Here is a 20,731-nt window from a genome sequence, read left to right as displayed (position 1 = left end):
TTGCCCTATTCAATTGGTCTGTTTGCCTATCCATGTACCAAGAACAACTTATCTTAATTACCACAACTTTCTATGTCTTGTAGGGCAAGAACACCACCTTGTTTTTAAAAATTGCTTGGCCATTTTTTCTCTTATGTGAATTTTATGATCAGCATATTAGTGGGGTTCAACTTAAAATTATGTTAAATTGACAGATAAATTTGACGAGGACTGATATCTTTATGGTGTTGAGTCTTCCCATCCATGAACATAGTATAATTCTCCACTTACTTCAATCCCCTTTTGTGTCTTTTGATTTTTTCTTCATTAAAATCTTGCACAACTTCAGTTATATTTGTTCCTAAGTATCATATAGGTTTTGATGCTATTTGCAAAGGTACCCTGAAAGAATACATATTCTGATTGTTTTTATTGATATATAGAGACAAGGTTTTTGGTCGTTGATCTTATATACAGGACTTTTTTGGATCTTCGTTAGTTCTAATGGTTTGTACAGTCTCTTGGACTATCATGTCTGAATTATAATATTTTATTCTTGTTTTTTGATTTATATATATGTTTTAAAAACATATAGAGAAATCAAAAAATAAGATGTTATAATTCAATATAATATCTTTGCCCCATTGTGTTGGCTTGGACCACTGGTATAATGGTGATGTGGTGATGGGGTGTCTTTGACTTGTTTATTCCTTTAAATTGAATGCTTCATTATTAATTATGCATTTGCTGAAGATTTTTGTTAGCTGACATATCTATTTTTATTCTGATCACATTTTTTAGAGCAGTTTACGATATCTATATGATCACAGCATTCATCCATTGGCTGCTCTACTCTCTTCTTAAGCTATTATTTAGACTTAGTTCTCTATTTTGATTGTTTAAAACTTAGTTACATAGTAAAGTCCTCAGGAAGGGCTCACTGGGATAATATTCCATGTAGTCTTGAATGTTGATGAAAGTTTGTGTGTATCTTTCATTCTCTAAAGTCTGTTTTAATAAATATAAAACTCTGAGCTTATACTTTCTTGTTTTAAACAGCTTACTGATGCTACTCTATTTTCTTCAGAAATAACGTGTTGCTGTTAAAAGTCTGGTGGAAATCTAATTTTATTTTCTTTATAAGTCACATGACCTTTATTTTCTAGATGACCATAGGATTTTTAAAAAATCTTTATTAATTTTATTAGAATTTTTTTGATATTGGTCATTCTGGGTCAATAGTCTCAGGTAGTCAGTATGTTGTTTCAATATGTTGCTTTAAATCTTTTTTTAAATATCAGGAAAGTTTTCTTTAATTATAATTTTGTTCTCTTCTTGCTTTGTTTTTTTCTTCAGGGACTCCTAGTTTCTCTATATTAGATATTCTTTGCTATTTTTGTATTTGTTACTTTCTCTTGAACCCCTTTACCTCATTATTCTCCTTTGACTTTAAGAAATGTTCCTTTCTGCCTTCTGTTTCCCTTAACTATGTGTTTTTCCACACTGTATCCTAGTTTAGTCTTCATTTTCAAAATGACATGTTGTTTTATTTCTAATTATTTTCTATCACTTCAGTTCTCAGCTTTAAAAATTCTGATTTTTATTGCTTCTTCATGTCTTGTATACTTTAATGTCTTTGAGTTGATTTTGAAACGGAAGTTGTATTTTGTTTTGTTTTGTGGGTATAACTTTTAAAGCATGCTTTAATCATCCCTGGAAATAATATTGAGCTCCTTATTGGCTCATTTCTTTTTTTAACTTTATTTTATATTCAGGGGTATATGTGCAAGTTTGTTAAGGTAAATTTGTGTCATTGCATCATAGGGGTTTGTTATACAGATTATTTCATTACCCAGGTATTAAGTTGAGTACCCATTAGTTATTTTTCTGATCTTCTTCCTCCTCCCACCTCCACCCTTTGAAAGGCTCCAGTGTGTGTTATTTCCCTCTATGTGTCCATGTGTTCTCATCATGTAGTTTCCACTTTTAAGTGAGAATATGCAGTGTTTGGTTTTCTGTTCCTGCATTAGTTTGCTAAGGATAATGGCCTTAGCAAATGCAAAGGACATGATCTAATTCTTTTTTATGGCTGTATAATATTTCATGGTGTATATGTACTGCATTTTTTTTATCCAGTCAAAACCACAATGAGACACTATCTCACACAGTCAGAATAGCTATTATTAAAAGTCAAAAAATAACAGATGCTGGTGAGGTTGTGCAGAAAAAGGGAATGTCTATACACTGCTTGTAGGAGTGTAAATTTTATGTAATGTTAAAAATATATAATTGCTTGTTTCTTGATATTTCTTGGTTATCTTCCCCAACCAAGAATCTTCTGTTTTAGGCTCTGTTTTCCCCAACTTGTTCATTTTTTATTCTATTTCTAATGGTTTCTCCATAGGTGTTTCCTGTATTAGAAAGGAACCCTTTTCAGTTTTGAGATTTCACAACAGTTAAGCTGCTCCAACCCCCTTAATCCTTACTTCATGCTCTTTCAACTCACTTGGTATTAGGAGAGAAAAATCTATTTTCAGTTTCTTAGGTGTTCTCAAATTGGCCCACTGTGGTTTTCAGTAAATAACTGTTGGCTATTACGGGGATCCATTCACCTTTAGACATGGCACCATTTGATTTCCTCTACTTTCTCCTTCACAGATGCCAATACCATGTGTGTCCTGGGGCTCTTGATGGTTTGTTTCCATTTGTTTGTATCAGGGCACATACCTTGTTGCCTAGTTTTGTTGTAAACATTGCTCCTAGACTTTTGGTTTTGCTATTTAATTGCTCTATCTATTTTAAAGTGAGGATTCAAAAAGATTGGAAAGTATACTGTCACTATCATCACGATCCTCCCAGAATCTCTAGATTGGATTTAAAAAGCAAAAACTACAACTACTACAATAAGTTTAGTTATATATATATATGTGTATATATATGTGTGTATGTGTGTATATATGTGTGTATATATATGTGTGTGTGTGTGTGTATATATATATATATATATATATATTTTTTTTTTTTGAGACAGAGTCTCGCTCTTTCGCCCAGGCTGGAGTGCAGTGGCGGGATCTTGGCTCGCTGCAAGCTCCACCTCCTGGGTTCACGCCATTCTCCTGCCTCAGCCTCCCGAGTAGCTGGGACTACAGGCACCCGCCACCATGCCCGGCTAATTTTTTTTGTATTTTTAGTAGAGACGGGGTTTCACCGTGTTAGCCAGGATGGTGTCGATCTCCTGACCTCGTGATCCACCCGCCTCGGCCTCCCAAAGTGCTGGGATTACAGGCGTGAGCCATCGCTCCCGGCCATATATTCTTTATAATAGATATAATAATGACATATTTAAGCAGAAACTTTTGAAGTAACGGGATAGAAAAAATGTACTAGGCAAGTTTAAATCAAAATATGGGTGGTTTAACATATTAATTTTAGACTGAATAGTCCTTAAAACAAATGATAAGTAATTTTTAAAAAGAAAGAAAAAGAAATAGTATTATTAAATAGAAAACAATTCACTAACAGTGTATATAATAATGAACTTGTATACTCCTAGGAAAATAGTTCTCAAAGATATATAGAGCAATAAATGGATAATTTCAAGGAGAAATAAACAAATCTAAAATTTAAATGGGAGATTTTAACACGCCATTCATTTAATTATGCATACATACACACACACATTTTTTTGTTTTTGTTTTTGTTTGTTGAGACGGAGTGTTGCTCTGTCGCCAGACTGGAGTGCAGTGGTGCGATCTTGGCTTACTACAACCTCTGCCTCCTGGGTTCAAGTGATCCCCCTGCCTCAGCCTCCCGAGTAGCTGGGACTACAGGCATGCACCACCACACCCAGCTAATTTTTTGTATTTTTAGGAGAGACGGGATTTCACCATGTTGGCCAGGATGGTCACAATCTCTTGACCTCGTGATTTGCCCTCCTTAGCCTCCCAAAGTGCTGGGATTACAGGTGTGAGCCATCATGCCTGGCCCACATATTCTGTATGATAAAAATTAGTAGGAGAACAGAAAGCTTGACAATACGATAGTAAAAGTTGATATAATGAATATATAAATAGAATCTTGCATAAAACACTTACAGAATACATGTTTTTTGAAGGATGCATGAAACATTTATAATTTAAAAAAATTTTTAATTTCTATTTTAAGTTATGGGGTACTCGTGCAGGATGTGCAGGTTTGTTACAGAGGTAAACGTGTGCCATGGTGATTTCCTGTACCTATCAAACCATCACCTAGGTATTCAGCCCAGAATGCTTTAGCTATTTTTCCTGATGGTCTCCCTTCCCCACACAATCCCCCAGCAGGCCCCAGTTTGTGTTGTTCCCCTTCCTGTGTCCATGTATTCTCATTGCTCAGCTCCCACTTAAAAGTGAGGACACGCAGTGTTTCGTTTTCTGTTCCTGTATTAGTTTGAGGATAATGGTTTCCAGCTCCATCCATGCCCCTGTAAAGGACATGATATTGTTCCTTTTTATGGCTACATAGATGGTTGTAGATGTGCTATCTTATTCCTGAGTTCTCTATTCTGTTTCACTGGTCTATGTGTCTGTTTTTGTACCAGCACCATGCTGTTTTGGTTACTGTAGCCTCGTAGTGTAGTTTGAAGTGAGGTAATGTGATGCCTTCAGAGGCCAGCATCATCCTGATACCAAAACCTGGCAAAGATGCAACAAAAAAAGAGCAAACTTCAGGCCAATATCCCTGATGAACATTGATTTTCAAAAAATTATATTTTACTTTAAGTTCTGGGATACATGCGCTGAATGTGCAGGTTTGTTACCTGATCTTTGACTAACCTGACAAAAATAAGCAACAGGGAAAGGATCCCCTATTTAATAAATGGTGCTGGAAAAAGTGGCTAGCCATATGCAGAAAATTGAAACTGGACTCATTTCTTACACCTTATACAAAAATTAACTCAAGATGGATTAAAGACTTAAATGTAAATCTCAAAACTATAAAAACCCTAGAAGAAAGTCTAGGGAATACCATTCAGGACATACGCATGGGCAAATAATTCATGACAAAATCACCAAAAGCAACTGCAACAAAAGCAAAAATTGACAAATGGTATCTAATTAAACGAAAGAGCTTCTGCACAACAAAATAAACTGTCATCAGGGCAAACAGACAACCTACCAAGTGGGAGAAAATTTTTCAATCTATCCATTTGACAAAGGCCTAACATCTAGAATGTATGAAGAACTTAAACAAATTTACAAGAAAAAAAAACCCATTAAAAAGTGGACAAAGTTGTTTATCAGCTTAAGGAGTTTTTGGGCTGAGACCATGGGGCAAGAATTTGACTGAGGTGCATAAGGTAGGGGAGAATGAGGCAAGCTTTAAAGCAGGAGTGAAAGTTTACTTTAAAAACTTCAACTTCAGCAAAGTCTCAGAATACAAAATCAATGTGCAAAAATCACAAGCGTTCCTATACACCAAAAGTAGACAAGCAGAGAGCCAAATCATGAGTGAAGTCCCATTCACAATTGCTACAAGTAAAATAAAATACTTAGGGATACAACTTACAAGGGACATGAAGGACCTCTTCAAGGAGAACTACAAACCTCTGCTCAAGGAAATAAGAAAGGAAATAAACGGATGGAAAAAAAGTCCATGCTCATGGAGAGGAAGAATCAATATCATTAAAATGCCCATACTGTCCAAAGTAATGTTTAGATTTAATGCTGTTCCTATCAAGCTGCCATTGACTTTCTTCACAGAATTAGAAAAAAACTACTTTAAATTTCAAATAGAACAAAAAAGAGCATGTATAACCAGGACAATCCTAAGCAAAAAGAACAAAGCTGGAGGCATCATGCTACCTAACTTCAAACTGTACTATAAGACTACAGTAACCAAAACAGCATGATATTGGTACCAAAACAGATATATAGACCAACGGAACAGAACAGAGGCCTTAGAAATAACACCACACACCTACAACCATCTGATCTTTGACAAACCTGACAAAAACAAGCAATGGAGAAAGGATTCCCTATTTAATAAATGGTGCTGGGAAAACTGGCTAGCCATATGCAGAAAACAGAAACTGGACCCCTTCCTTACACCTTATACGAAAATTAACTCAAGATGGATTAAAGACTTAAACGTAAGACCTAAAACATTAAAAAAATCCTGGAAGAAAACCTAGGTAATACTATTCAGGACATGGGCATGGGCAAAGACTTCATGATTAAAACACCAAAAGCAATGGCAACAAAAGCCAACACTGACAAATGGGATCTAAATAAACTAAAGAGCTTCTGCACAGCAAAAGAAACGATCATCAGAGTGAACAGGCAACCTACCTGTTGGGTAGAATGGGAGAAAATTTTTGCAATCTATTCATTTGACAAAGGGCTAATATCCAGAATCTACAAGGAACATAAACAAATTTACAAGAAGAAAAAACCCCATCAAAAAGTGGGCAAAGGACATGAACAGACACTTCTCAAAAGAAGACATCTATGTGGCCAAGAAACATATGAAAAACAGCTCATCATCACTGGTCATTAGCAACATGCAAATCAAAACTGCAATGGGATACCATCTCACACCAGTTAGAATGGTGATCATTAAAAAGTCAGGAGACAACAGATGACGGGGAGGATGTGGAGAAATAGGAATGCTTTTACACTGTTGGTAGGAGTGTAAATTAGTTCAGCCATTGTGGAAGACAGTGTGGCAATTCCTCAAGGATATAGAGCCAGAAGTACCATTTAACCCAGCAATCCCATTACTGGGTACATACCCAAAGGATTATAAATAATTCTACTATAAAGACCTATGCACACATATGTTTATTGCAGCACTATTTACAATATCAAGGACTTGGAACCTACCCAAATACCCGTCAATTATAGACTGGATAAAGAAAATGTGGCACATATACACCATGGAATACTATGCAGCCATAAAAAAGAATTTTGGGGGGGAGAGAGAGCATTAGGACAAATACCTTATGCATGCAGGGCTTAAAACCTAGATGATGAGTTGATAGGTGCAGCAAACCACCATGGCACATGTATACCTACGTAACAAACCTGCATATTCAGCACATGTATCCCAGAACTTAAAGTAAAATAAAATAAAATAAAGTGTTTATCAATATACCTCCTGCCCCCAAGTAATTTCTGTCTTAAAAGACACCTTGGTGGTCAGTGTTAAGAAAATTTATATTTTTATTTCATTACATGGTGAAGGTCTTATATGCTTATATATAGTGTCTGATCTAGTGCAGTGAATACAGTGCGTAGCAATAAACAATCACTTGTAGCAGTTGTGAAGATTAATTGATATATATGAAAGCATTTAAAAATTATGAAACACTGTAAATGTGAAGGATTTTCATGACCAATACTGGTACTTTAAGTCCTAGTAGGTGTCATACTATGCAGGCCATGTTCAAAATTAGTTGAGGTAATAAGAGTGTATGGTCAAGTTTCTCTTCCTTTGTTTGAGCAATCTCTTGTCCTTTCTACAGAACGTATAGTGGGAGATGTAAAACATGCTATTAATATATAAAACCCTTGGGTTACAGACTCAGCACAAGGACTGCAATTTTCAGTCAGGGTTCAAATAAGGAAGCAGAACACTGTATGAATAATACAGATTAAGGAATGTATTATAGAAATTGGAATTTCCCCAATGCAGAAAGAGCTGGGCATTAAAGTTTGTGTAAGGGAATTAGAGGATCAAAGAAGAGGCACTAACCAGCATCATGAGGAAGAGATGTCAACGGACAAATCAAAGCTTGTAGAGATCTCTGGAAGCTAGGCACATCTAGCTGCTATAGTGGGGTTGGGAAAGGGGGATGGTGTAGGAGTTGGTTGCTGTTTGTGGTCATTGACTGTAAATTTGCAACCAAGTGTCTGATGGTGCCAGCCTTTCATGCCAGCATGACTAGCCCATGAGGTCAGGAATGACTTCTTGCGTTTGCTTTGTTGTCATCCTAGCATATCAAGTAGTGAATGGCATATCACAGTTGCTTGATAAACACTAGGTGAATGAATGAATGAGTGATTGTCACTTAAGTGCCAGAAAGGGGTGGTCTTTAGGATTACCAAAGAGGGGTCTGAATTTGAAATATGGATTTGAGTAATGTTTGAAGTCATGGGAGTAGATGGACTCATTCAGACACACACACACACACACGCACACACACACCCACACAGTGATAAAAGAATCTCGAGGGTAGAACCCTGAAAGAACACACTTACACTCAAGGGAACAGGTGGGAGGGGAAAAGCTTGTGAAGGATTCTGAGAAGTGATTAGAGAACAAGAGAACCAAGAAAAAGTGGCATTGGAGAAAACAAGAAAGATAGAAAATCAAACTTTCTGTTGAAGTCACGTGACTGCTGTAAGTCAACATCTACAGGAATAGTGAACTCTTTCTCACTTAAGATTTCTTGAAGATCAGTTTAATTTGCTTTTATCCTCTCCCTCTGTCCTTTGGGGGAACTCTTGAACAATATTTCATGAACAAGAGCACTGGACATTCATTGTTTCCCTTTCCTTTCCCTGGGTTAGCAACATTTTGCATCCCAGTGGCCATGATGGTTGGTTTATTCAGGATGGGTGCAGTTCGAAGCTATACCAATTGTACTGCATCTCTGGGCTTTAAAATGTAGGTGCTGTTGGAGAAAAGGCTTGTGCTTTTCTGCTGGATGTGAAGGTGAAAGATGTTAGCTCTGGGGCTGTGGAAGCCGTCTTGCAACCACAACATAGGAAAGGAGCCAACATGGAAGAGAGAAAAACTGAGAGACAGGAAAGCCAGGGTCTCGTGATATAATTGGAACCCCCAATTAAGGCATTCCTGAAGCAAGGCCTATCTCAGTTATATGAGCTGATAAACCTCCTTGCATTTTAATCTAAACCTAAAAAATCTTAGCTGACATTCCAAGAAGTAAAACATACTATACTTCTTTAGAAAATCAAACATAGATAGATAGATAGATAGATGTCTTTGATTTCTTAAAAGTGGAAAAACATTATTTGCATCAACTAAGATCATGAGTCTAACTGCAGAAACTGATGTTCTACAGGGAATATTGTCATAACTTGAACAAAAACCTTAGTGGGAAAAACAGGACTTTCTTTTTGAATAGCAACTAGCCCTGGTGAGTCAATGTTGACATTTGTAACTCTTTCCTGGAAGGTTAGAAAATCTAAGGATTGACTGGTTTGCTCACTTACCCTGGCTTTTGTTTCCTAACGAATGGGTAATATTAGTCTTTCAGCATGATAACATAAAGCAGACTGATTTGCATCACTTGGTATTGTCAGCCCTGTGTGTTTGAGTTTGTTCTCTTATTTAATATGTGCTGTACTGAAACTGGGTAGTCCCTGTTTGTTCAGCGGCCTCTTGTGAGTGCCTGCCTTCTCTCTCAGATTGAATTGAACCAGGGAAAACAGATATGGGATAGTGTAAGAATAGGAGATTTTCTTATTTATTCCCAAACTTTTCACCACTCTAAGGACTTCCAATAGGATTTTGCTATCTTTAGAAATCTAGACTGAGTCTAGAGTTGAAACTAAAATTATTTTAGTTTCTTCCTTCACTTATGTCGAGATTCTGGACCAGCTGGTCTTAGTCAACCATCATCTTTTGCTGTCTTTGACTCATGGTAGCATATTATTGTCATCTTTATGTATTTTCTGTTATTCATATGTATAAAAATTAATAATTACTCTTTAAGTCCTGCCTTTTCATTGTCTGGAAGGTAAGAACAGTTACATGTAACTTCAAGGGTTGTTGTGAGGTTTAAATGAAAAAACATAAGTAAAGAAAACTTGCTTCTAATCTCCATGAGTATTCACAAACTTGGATTGGCCTCCCCAAACTAACTCCAATCCTCTGAACTTTTAAGACTCATCTTAAGCGTCTCCTTCTAATATGACCTCCCTCAGGGCCCTGACTCAAGCTTGATTCCTCCCTCCACTCTGTGGTCATCTCTATGGCAACACATTTAATGTTGTGTTTTATTAGTTGGTTTTCTGATCATTCTTACCCACTAAACTGTGGACCATTTTGGAGGCCAAATTCTATCTTCAATCTATGTATTCACAGAGAATGAACCATGTCTAGAATATTAGTTGGGGTTCAACAATTATATGTAAAACTTTCAAAGGAAAGGAATTAACATTAAAAAAATAGTCAACCATATACCAAACACTGTGAAAGGCACTTTCACATACATAATTACATTTAATTCTTTCCAGAAACCATTTTTACAGATGGAGAAATTAAGACACAAAGAGGTCAAGTGGTTTGTGCAAGGTCTCACAGCTAGAGGGTGTTGGACTAGGATCCTATTCCATTTCTATTTGATTCCCAGAAGGCTGCCTCAAAAAACTACAAATTCACTTCCTTAATGACTTCTTTAATCTTCGGAATTTTCTCAATCTGTCATGTCTCTATGCTTTTCAAAGGGGTCAGAAATATATATGTAATATATGTATAAATATAACAAATATGTTTAACGACATTTGAAAGACAACTTGATTTTTGAATTAAAAACGTTTTCTTCACGTAGAACCTTTAAATGCAGAATTGCCTTGACTTGAGTGGATTATCTGAATTATTGGTTGGCTCCAAACACTCTGCTTTAGAGTTTAAGTCAAATTATTTTGAGTACTTTACTATCGACTTACTGTAATATCAGGCCATAATGTTTGCATTGTGAGTGTTAAAACATAATCAGGTTGATTTCCATAGATGTAAATGAATATTGGTGGTGTATGCCGACAATTCATTGTATAATGGCTAAACATTTGCTAAGAAAAATGGATTCATTGTTTTACAAAGAAAATGAAGTTGTTTTCTTCTCATAAATCCTTCTTATAAATTTCAAATTTACAACTCAAAGGAATTTTAGGTCTTAAGCACAGAATAAGACCCTAAGGAAAAGAAGTGCACCACAGTGATTAAGGAAACAGACTGAAGGCAGAAAGACCTGAGCTGAAGTGATTTCTGTCTTTGCTAATTACTTGCATCATGACTTTGGGTGTATTACTTATCTTTTTCAAGCCTCAGTTTCCTCATTGGTAAAATAGGAATAATAAGAGTGCCTACCCTATAGGATTATTGGGAGAATGGAATGGCATCCATGTAAAAGGGTTGAGCATAGTGCCTGGGCCCCTGCTGAGCATTTAATAGCTATTAGCTACTGTTTCTCTTCATAACTAAGTCTTAAACAGTTCAATTATGGCTACCTGACCATTTAAAAAAGCTTTAAATTCCCAACCAGTATGGCCAAGCCTAACCACTAGAGACATGTACAGAGGAGTCAGGAAGCTTGGCCCAGCTAGACTAGGGGCAATTAGGGTGAGTCCCATACCAAAGGCAATGAGTAAAGTGAATCTTAAAGGGAGGAGAACTCATTAGAAAGGAAAAGAAGAATTGGGGTGGGTGTGAGGAGGACAAGCTGGCCTAGGAATATTCCTGGGCACTAGAGGGTCAGAAATTTACTTTTGCTTATTAGTTTCAATCTCACAGCATTTAAACATTTTATCCCTAAATAGAATGATGAATAGTTACTTTTTGAAACTGTACAAGAAATATTGATGTCATAGACAATATCTCATTACATATAAAATTTTTTGACATAAAATGTACAGAATGTTAGACAAATTTATTTACCAGGCTTCATGCTGTTTTATGAGGTCTAGAACAAATAAAAAGTTTGTTCTGGCTCTATTTTTTTCAAGCAGGAATGAGTCTGAGAAACTGCAAAGAATTTTGTTGTTTTATGTTTTTCTATAACACTTACACTTCTATTTCCCAATATGATCTTAATTAAATATTAACTCAAAATATTAAGATGAAGACTATTGATCATGATTTTTTTTGAAAAAATGGTACTTGTTGCAGTGAGAATCAACTTGAGAATTCATAGCCTTGAAATTTCTTATCAAATACTGATTTTATAGTTTGTTCCTTTTTAAAAATCATGAAACTTTTTCATTTCTTATAAAACATAGCTTTATAAAAATAAAATGAAATAAATTATTTCAAATAAAGAAAATAAAATATGAAAATCTTATTTCAGTTTTTACAAAATTAACTATGCATATTAAAAATGAAGCATACCTGCTAGGAATAAATAATGTAGACTGATAAATTTCACACCCAAAGGATTTTCATGTTTCCTTCTACCTACAATAATGAGCCTCTGGGCTCACACTGAGTAGGGAAGAAAGCTTTTAAAAACATAGTCCAATGGTCATTTTAAGCTCTGCATTTTTATTCTTCTCTGCTTTCTCCTTCCCAGATTCAAAGCCTCCATCTGTTGGGCCACAAAGTGGATTGTTTACTCTGACCATATGAATAGATAATCCCTTTCACTCAGGTCTATGTCTTTAAAAAGATATTAAATCTTTGCACGGTTGAACTACTTTTATGACTTCATTTCCAATATTTGGAATGTTTAGGTTCCAAGGGTTATATCCACACTGTAGGCAAACAGTGACATCTTTTTTTTTGAAATCAGTTTAATTAAGTTTGTTCACATATGGTACAGAGTCATATGGCATAAGATCATTTGAATATATTTTGGTATTCTTCCAAATCCTTTAAATCCAGCCCTCTTAAAATATAATTAATTGCTAAAGAGGTAAATTAATATATGGTAAATGTTTATCCAGCAAAACTTCCCTCAGTAAAAGTCACTTTGATTTCCAGTTGGGTTTACTTAAAAGAAATCGCCCAACAAACTTGATTTGGTATTGAGAGAGGTGATATTCTCAATGACATGGCATCTTTCTGCTTCAACTATTTAAAGAGAACATTTCTTGGAGTTACATGGAGGGCTTCCATGTTTTGAATTTTAAAATATTGGTTTATTTCCGTTTACTATGACTGAATCTGTAAGTTGGAACCAAATTGGCAACTTTGTGATAACTCATAATAATTGGTTAGCAAGCTAACTACTGCCAATCACTTCTATTTTGTAAAAGAAATATGGCCAAATTAAATGAACTTTGCCCATTATTTTGGCTACTTTGTTGACTAATTCACATCTGTCACCCCTGGATGTCCTTCACTCACATGTTGGCCTGTCCAGCTCCTTCAAAGTCCAGCTCAAAGGCTACCTCTTCCCTCTGACCTCTGTATTGCTCTAGCTAGACACTCCTTCTAGTATCTTAATGGGCTTGGTTTGGGCAAGTATCAGGCACCTGATAGCCAACAGACTGCCTGGTCCAATAGTTAGGTGTATACGTGTCCCATATCTCATCTAAATCATAACTGATTTAGGGCAAAGTAATGTTTTATACATTTGTTTATTTCTGCACATTGGCTTCTATGTATCAAGGCTTAATAAATGTTTATGGAACAAATTAAGAATTTTTTGGCCCAGTATTTGGCTCTTACAATTAGTAATCTTCGTGGCAGCTCCTAGTGTTCTGAGAAATAATAATCAATATCAATTATAAAGTGCTTAGAGTGCTCCTGGCATCTAACAAGGCATTTTATTTATGTTATCTCATTATTTTAAAAATAACTCTCTATGTTAGGGTTTATTTTCACTGTTTTTTTACATGAAAAATGTGAAGCTCAGAAAAGTTAATTGACTTGCCTGTGATTACTCCTCTAGTGTTCAACATAAGTGGAATTCAATCACACATCTTTGTGATTCCATAGCTTGTACTTATTTTGTGAACAAATAATGTCCCTCAGGAATGATTACCATTGTACAGGTAAGAGAACTGGAACCAAGAGAGCTTAATAATCTTGCCCACGGTTATACAGAAAATAACCACCGCTGAAGCTTATGTTCATTTATCTTTACTAGGTGAGTTTTTCACTGCCTGTTTCCAACTGAATTTTCTTAACTCAACATAATAGTATTAGTTACCTGTCACACTGTTGGAATGGGGCTCAAATTTTGAAAAGGACATTATTACTGTTCATCCTCTGGGATTACTTAAACAATTCTATTCATTTTAGATGTTTATTTATTACATTTGTTCCTGATGCTTGGTGAAAATAGGATAATACAACAATATCTTCTTTCCTTGTTTTCCCCCTTTGCTTCTGTTGACTCTTTAAGTATGTTCTTTAAAGAGATGAATTAAGATATGTGCTTCTGATGTCACCACAAATAAAAAGACCTACAGAGATGTCCATGTACCTCAGAATCATCTTTGGTTATTTAGCAGGAGTATTAGTTTAAACATGGTGTGTCCATGGCACACTGGATAGATTTTGAGGAAGTGGAGAGAACATTAATGACAAGATAGGGGCTCAGGAAGGAAGTGAGAAAAGAAAGTAAAAAATACATTGTATCGAAGTGAAAAATATGTTAGATGTATGGCCTTGGAATCAAGATAAAAAAGAGGGGAAATTCTATATGTGGTTATTTATAGTATAGTTATGTATGTTCATAGCAACATTGTTGCTCAGAATGCTACTAATTTAGAGACTTTATACTAACTTAGAAATTTTTCTTTTTTTTTTTTTTCAAAGAATGCTGAACACTGCTTAGGGAAAGAGGAATATTTACAGTTGACAGAGAACTGTCAGGACAGGTCTTCAGGGGCTCAGGCTGAACATGGGGGAAGATTCCTCTAGTACATGGAGTACTTAGAGTGAGTACCATCACTGCCTATGTCTAGGCATCTATTCCTGAGCCAACCTATGCATGGACCAAAACACCTTGAACAGGTGATCTCAGAGATGCCATACTGCCAGTGTGGGTGTTTGGAGCAGTTAACCCTTGTCTTTTTAGAGGGTATCTGCCAATCACTGCAAGAGCCCTTATTAGGTTGACATCAGCCCAAGCCTCCAGCAGGCCAGGGATTAGGATCCGTGCATGTTATGGGACTAGAAAGTTCATGTCCAGAAGATCCAGGTGGCTGAATGTTTTCTTTGGTAACATAAATGTGACCTACTGGAAATGAGACATATAAAGGCAGTCTGAGGTCAGATTCCTATTTTTCTCTTGCCTACCCTGTAGCTCCAGTTCTTAACCCTGGCTGAACATTGGAATCAACCTTGGAAAATTTAACAAATAATGATGCCTGGGCCACACTGCCAAATATTCTGATTTAATTGGAATGAGGTGTAGCTGTAGAATGGGATTTAGATAATCTCCTCAAGTAATTTTAATGGGCAACCAACACTGAGAGCCTCTGCCCTAAAGGACATCTTCCTTCCAGATATAACACATATTTATTTTGCTTTCCTTCCTTGCTGGCACTGCCATGGACAACATCCATTTTTCTGACAAAACACAAGTGACCTGACTTTGTCCTCTACAGCTGAGAAAAAGGGATAAATCTGAGCATTTTCATAAAATTAAATGTAGCAACTACAAATAATTACCAGTACACTGTTAAGCTTATTGTGGATAGAGTTTTGCTAACAAAGAGAAGCATTTTCTACTTACTAGAAAGGCATCATCAATCATTAAATGTATAATTATAATATTAATATGCCTTTCAGGAAAATGCAAAAGACATTTAATAAAACAGGGCATTACTTCCTGAGTATCTAATTAATTAAAATTATTTTAATAATTACAATAAGGATACAATTATTTTAATAATTACAATAAGGATACAGATAATGTGAATGTATTTGTGAAGACTGGGGCATATATAGCATGGGAATGTTGTCAACTACGTATCATTTTGATATTTCCCCATTTTTACTTACTTTCATATACATTATATAATAATATTTTCTGGCCAGGGACAGTGGCTACCACGTTTAATCCCAGAGCTTTGGGAGGCCGAGGCTGGAGCATCGTTTGAGTCCAGGAGTATGAGATCAGCCTCGGCAATATAGTGAGACCTCATCTCTGAAAAAAAAGAAAAACCAAATAGCTGGGCATGGTGGTGTGTGCCTGTAGTCCCAGCTACTCAGGAGGCTGAGGCAGAAGAATCACTTGAGTCCAGGATTTCAAGGCTGTAGTGAGCTATGATTGTGCCACTGCACTCTAGCCTAAACACCAGAGTGAGACCCTATCTCTTAAAAAACATTTCCCATAACATTTGGAGTTTAATTATGATTATATTAAAGTAAATGGCAAGTAGTAAAGTAATAGTCATGACAATAATGCTGGAGATTATGATTTCAATATTACACAAGCGCCATGAAAATTGGATTTAAGTGGAATTTTTATTAGCAAACTTCCTTTCAATGCACTGGGAAAATCTAATATGAAATATATTTTATTTTGAGTCTTTTTATAAAGTGAATTATTAAAAATATGTTTTTGCATTGATTTGAATTTCCATATACTTTTTTCAAAGTAATTATTAAAATATTGTTTTTCCTTTCTTAAAACACATGTTTCATCACCTATTCCAACTTGATTGCCATTTATTTCTATTCCAAATATTAGGGTGGCAATATCTTGTGAGTGCACATCTGATGCTTATTTTATTGCAGATGGTTAGTGGGATAAAATGACTTCTCAGAAATTAGAATTTGGGTGTTTTGTGACCTTTTAAATTTTTTAAGCAGAAAAAAAAATTTGAAAAGTGTAATAAAGAACTTTTTAAAAAGACAGGGTGAAGTATTAAAAACAATATTTCACAGACCAATAAACTTTTTGTTCAAACCACTATTTATTTGAAAAAAGGATATTGATGTGGTCTTACCAGTGCAGAAAACACAACTTAGCTATTATTCCAGTAGTTTCCATTGTAAAAATTGAGGCTGAATTGAAGTCTGAGAAAATGTTTCATAGCACAACTGAAAGAAAATAAATTTAGGTCAAACACAACTGCAATCTAGAGTGTCCTTACCTTTTCCAGTCTTACAACAGGTGGATCTCAGAGCTGAGTTCTGGTGCTGAATTTGGAAAGCACTTAAGAAGAAAGTTAACAATTAGTTTCTTTCTAGGCTCTCTTAGACAAGAAAAGATTCATGTTCTGAGACTTGGAAGAGTAGTTGACTCCATGAGCCAATGAATGAAAAGGAAGAGAAAAAAAGACACATCCACCATAAGAAAATGCTCCTCTCAAAGCTGTCACTTTACCTTGTCCTTGGAAGAACTTTCCAAATTGCTTAGGATTCAGCAAGTGTTTAATTAAATAAGTGTATAGGCACTAAATCTAGAGGTCTGAGTAATCACCTTGAGGTTTAGTGCCTATACATTTATTTTAAAATCATTCTTTGAAAAAGACTAATAACACAGGCTAAATAGTCTTAAAACAAATGAGTGTAACACACATGTTTTCAGGCTTCCTTTTGATCCCGTTTGTTTTAAGCCCAAGAGGTAGGGAGAAGCCATGTTGTCTGTGCCTCTGTCTCTCCCACAATTCCTTACAAAGTGTCTTACTCAGACTGGGTCTTGAGAGAATATTTATCAAATGAATGAAGATACAATTTTAAGGTTGGGAGGACATTTATAAGTAACATAGTCCAACCCTCTTATTTTAAAAGCCAAGACAATGAGACCCAGAGAGGAAAATGACCAGCCAATGGTCACATTGCTCTTAAGATCAAAGCTATGGCTGTGACCTAAATTTCCTAACTCATGTTGCAGTGCTGTTTCTACTCCTCCACCTTTATAAGGTAAATAGGAAAATTTGCCAGATATTTTTCAAATTGCCCATGGAGAGTGGTCCAAATGGCAGGTGCAGCCACCGGACGTGGTTACTTGATCTGTTCAGTTGTATTTACCTTTCAATATGTTTGCTTTCTGAACAAGAGAGGCCAGCTCCATTAGGTAAATGACTAATCCACTAAAATGGAATCTAAATAAATGAAGTGGCATCTTAGAGCTGTATGCTGTTATGGGGTGGGGGCTGTCAGGGCCAGGAGAAGGAAGACTCAGGGAGAAAAACCTAATAAAATGTTTTCATTTTTTTTTTTAAACAAAACAGCTATGCTTCTCATAAAGGTTTGAAAACAATGCCATTGTGTATTTTGAGACCAAATGGTTTTTATAACTTCTTTGTCAATAAGTATGCCCTCTTTTTCTAAAAATGTAGGTTAATAGAAATATAATTAGACATTTGCAATTCTCTTACAATAACTTTATCTGACTGTCTCTTTACAATGATTAAAAGATGTTAGAGCATTGCATTCTGCTATGAGCAATTTGTTTCATCAACCATTCATTTATTTTTTTAATTTATTCAGCAACACATGCAGGGCATCTACTGTGTTTTAAATATTATATTAAGTGCTTAGGATACAGAGTCAAGAAAGCCACAGTCCCTGACTTCTAGGAGCCTACAGTTTTCTTGGGGAAATGTACATTCACATAATTTTAATGCAATGTAAAGTGCTCCTTGCATTAAAGATGGCATGACTCCAATTCTGTGTATCATGCAGGGTAGAGACACTTGGGAAATGTTGCAAAAAATATAATATTGGAGTGAATTTTGAAGTAGGAATTGATTAGCATTTCTTTTAGCCTGGGACATGGAAACAGCGGTTCTGGCATTAAATAAGGACTCCAACTATAAGCCTACACACAGTCCAACTACTGTTATGTCTTGTGAGTGCACTATTAATTCAGTTCTCATGACTTCAGGAGCAAGTGTGACTCCTCAGAGCTGTGGAGGTTGTAGGTAGGCTGTGAGAACTCTGAAACCAGATGGTCTGGCCTCAAATGCCCAGCATCATGACTTGCTAGCATGTGTCTCTCCTGTGTTTTAGTTTCTTCATTTACTAAGGGTGATGACAATAGAAGTTATATCTAGAGCTGATGTTGAGCCCATGTGCCCTTGTATGGTCTTATCTACTCCTGGCTGGCATCTGTTTAGGTCGCTTGATGTCTGGACTATATAGTCTGTGAGGCATTTTGAGGATCTCTATGATTGACTCATAGAGTTACTGTGAGATCTAAATAAGAAATACATGGTGAAGATTTATCTTAGTGCCTAGCACATGGTAACACCTAATAAATGTTGACGTTTATTATATGATAGTAATAATATTTATTGTATGTAGTATATTAGTAAATGCTTAGTGGTGTTAATAATTCTGAATATGAAGAATTCCAATAAGGTATCTTTTGCCCATAGTAGAAGTTCTATAATTGTTTCTGTGTTGAATGTCTCATTTTCAGAGTGGTGTTTACTGGTAATATAGTCTCTTTCCTACTTCTGATTCATTTCCACAATTCTTCCAAGATAGGACGCAAGCCAGTCTCCATCTGGAAGTTCAGGAGCACTTTGTCTCTAGTTCCTTCCTCCCTTCTGATAATAAAGCCATCACCATCTGCATCTTCAGTATCTCCTTCCTTATCCCCAGACCAACATGGTTTAAAAGAGTACTGAGTAGACTAAGTCTCAATACCTATTCATGCACACCCACTTCCAAGGGAAATCACCCATCCTTGCCCCCACCCAACAGCTGATTGAACCAAAGATGGATACCTGACTCATGGGGAACTGATCCCAGATTAGCAAGCTAACCACCTATGGTCTGATACAGGAAGATAGGCAGGGCCCATGAGATTCTGTTATGGTAGGAAACATGAAGGGAATTTTCAGCTAGTAATGTAGCTGAAGGAGTGGGTTGACTCTTAGAATGGTAAGCCAAGGCCAATTGCAACCAAAATTGTGAAAGACCAGAAAACACATGGATTGGAAGAGGTGGAAGATGGTTTTCAGAAAGGGAAAGACATCCTGAGAGTGGTGCAGAGAGAAGACAGGTGAGACATGGGAGAAAAATAAGAAGGAATCTGATTATAGTTGATGCCAAGGGCTACTTGGGACTCTAATGACTTTGAGTTTTTATTTTGATGGTGATCATGATGATGACAACAAAGATGATGCTGCTGACAATGATTATAACAATAGGTAACATTTCATGAGCGTTGCGTGTGTTTTAAGCAGTATTTTAAGTCTTTACATGGATTAACTCAATGCTCACAAGAAATCCATGAGGAAGATTTTATTTTATCCAAATATTATAGAGTACCTATTTGTAGCCTTACAAAAACTCCCCATATGCACTAATTCTTACTCATATGCCCTTGAGAAAAAACTAAAAGCCCAAGAAGAAAACTAGAGCAGAGACTAGCCACACTCCCAAGTGCAAGCCCAATGGCCCAGCCACAGTTGCCCACAATTCTCCTCAGCTGCCAGCCATGGTCGATATCTGCAGTACCAGGGTCAATCCCTTAACTAGGATTCCTTATCCCTTTATGACTCCATCGAGCTTATAGAGCTGGCTACTACCACCTTGATTCAGACCAAGTCGCTGGCTGTTCCCTGGTCCCTCTTCCTTTAGTCTTTCAGGAATCAGAACTCAGTCCTGGCCAACTGATTTGACTGGGGCATCCTACAGCTCTTTCTCACTGTGCTGCACTCATAGGGCCTTCATTCCCCTCTGTTTTCCTAGATCAAGGGCATAATCTCTCCCAAGGATGGACAGAGCTCCTGGAAGCAGCACAGCAGTCATGCTGGCTCCAAAGAAACAACAGTTGTTGGGTTTTCCAGCTGGAGTTTATCCTTTCAATAATTACCACTGGGACTCCTACACTCCTCAGATTATATCCAGGCAGTGTAGCTGCTCTCTGGTCCAGTGGTGCCCAAACTCTAGTGTGCATTTTCTGGGGGATTCTTGTTAGAATGAAGATTCTGGTACAGTAGACCTGAGATTCTGCATTTCCAACAAGTTCTCAGGCAATGCCAAAGCTGCTGATCCACAGACAATACTTGGAGTATCAAAACTCTAGAGAAGACTCCTTCTCTAAAGAATCATAGTATTTTAGGCTCTGCTGGCCATGTCATCTGTGTTGCAACTACTCAGCTGTACT

At 36.4% G+C, this 20,731-nt stretch overlaps 1 protein-coding gene across 2 annotated transcripts in view; it reads left to right on the top strand.

The window, feature by feature from the left end:
• Positions 1–20,731, top strand: part of C10H12orf42 (chromosome 10 C12orf42 homolog) — a 457,931-nt gene that overhangs the window by 242,593 nt on the left and 194,607 nt on the right. The gene's annotated exons all lie outside the window — the stretch shown is intronic.

The sequence above is a fragment of the Pan paniscus genome, chromosome 10, assembly GCF_029289425.2.
Source record: "Pan paniscus chromosome 10, NHGRI_mPanPan1-v2.0_pri, whole genome shotgun sequence".
NCBI classification, from domain to species: Eukaryota; Metazoa; Chordata; class Mammalia; order Primates; family Hominidae; genus Pan; species Pan paniscus.
The sequence above is the reverse complement of the archived record's forward strand: the minus strand, read 5'-3'. Positions and strand labels throughout refer to the sequence as shown.